This window comes from Pteropus vampyrus, unplaced genomic scaffold (genome assembly GCF_000151845.1).
Source record: "Pteropus vampyrus isolate Shadow unplaced genomic scaffold, Pvam_2.0 Scaffold341, whole genome shotgun sequence".
Lineage (NCBI taxonomy): Eukaryota > Metazoa > Chordata > Mammalia > Chiroptera > Pteropodidae > Pteropus > Pteropus vampyrus.
The window spans coordinates 843,828-845,824 of record NW_011889122.1 but is presented as its reverse complement, the minus strand read 5'-3'; positions in this window follow the sequence as shown (position 1 = coordinate 845,824).

The window sequence follows — 1,997 nt, the reverse complement described above, 5'->3', positions numbered from 1 at the left end:
AATAATTTTTGACAAGGGAGCCAAGACTATTCAGTGGGAAAAAGACCATCTTTTCAACAATCAGTGCTGGGAAAACGACATCCACGTGCGAACAAATGAAGTTGTACCTTTACCTAATACCATATATAAAAATTAACTGAGGATGGATCAAGGACCTAAAAATAGATCTACGACTATAAAACTTTTGGAAGAAAACATAGTTCAAAAACTTTACAACATTGGATTTGGCAATCATTTCTTAAATGTGACGTCAAAGGCATAGGTAATTAAATTTAAAAAAATAGACAAATTGGACTTCCTTCATGAAAAATTTTAAATTTGTGCATCAAAAGACACTATCTGCAGAGTGAAAATGCAACCCGCAGAATGGGAGAAAATATTTGCAAACCATATGTCTGATAAGGGATTAATAGCCAGAACATTTAGAGAACTTTTAAACATCAACGACGACAACAAAACTGCCTGATTCAAAATGGGCAAAAGACTTGAGTAGACATTTCTCCAGAGAAAATATGTGAATGGCCAAAAAGCACATGAAAAGATGTTTAATATCGCTAATCATTAGGGAAATGCAAATTGAAACTGCGATGAGATACCCCCTCACACCCACTGGAATGGCTACTATCAAAAATAAAACGACACACAAAAAGCAACCAGTGTTGGTGAGGATGTGGAGAAATTGCGCACTGTCGGCGGGAATGTAAATGGTGCAGCAGCCCCTGTGGAAAACAGTACGGTGGTTCCTCAAAAAAAGTAAAAGAAAATTATCAGAGGATCCAGCAATTCCACTGCTGGGTACGATCCCAAAAGAATTGAAAAGAGGACCATGAAGAGGCGTGTGCAGTCACGTCCATAACTGTTATTCGCAATAGCTAAAACATGGAAGCAGCCCAAGTGTCCACTTATGGATGGAGAGATAATTAAAACGTGGCATATACATGCAACGAATCAAAATGGAATTCCGCCGAATTTAAATGGAATTAATTACTCAGTCTTAAAATAACAGAAATTCTGCAATATGCTACGGCATGGATAAAACTTGAAGACCTTATGCCGAGTGAAATAAGCCAGTCTCAGAAAGACAAATCGATCTGATTCCACTTAGATGAAGTCCTTAGAGTAGTCAAAATCGCAAAGACAGGAAGCAATTGGTGGTTGCCAGGGGCTGGGGGAGGGGAGAATGGGCCGTTATTATTTAATAGTTACAGAGTTTCAGTTTTACAAGATGAAATGAATTATGGAGCTGGAGGGTGGCGATGCTCGTACAACAACGCGAATGTACTTAATATCACTTAACTATAACTTATAAATGGTAAAGATGGTAAATTTCACGTTATGTGTATTCCACCACGCACAAAAAATATATATATACTTTGTATCATGCATGCATATTGTGTATAAACCTCAGATGACTGGCAGGTGAAGATCAAATTACCATCGCCATTATTGGAAAAGCTGGTGTGAAGAATGCTGAGCACCACTGTTGGGCAGACGCCTCTGGAGGTGGGTGCTTCCCTTGGGCAGATCCCCACCCATCAACCAAAGACAGGAGAAAAGCAGAACAAATTTCACAAATAAACGAAGAGGGAAAGAGGCTTAATACTTCCGCCCAATTGCCAGTTAGTGAGTGCCTCCTCCTCGTCCTGGTATGAGGGTAGTGGGGGGGGGAGGGGAGATAAGAGGGGCAAGGTCAGGGTCAGAGGTCCCCCTACAAAGGGAAGAGGCACACAAGCCACCCACTGCTCTGCACGTGTGCTCGACCCTTATATCATATCTTGAAGCAATTTCCACATCAGAATAGAGAGAGAACCCTCTGCCCATTTATAGGTGCACAGTACTCCATTGTTTGGGGCTCTGCAATTATTTCCTGGTGTGTACCGATGGGCATTTAGGCAGTTTCCAGTATTTTGCTGCTACAATTTTGCTGGTGCCTCCGTCACTTTGTACGGACGTTAGAGTTCGAATAAGACACATTCTTAGAAGAGGGATGGCTGGTC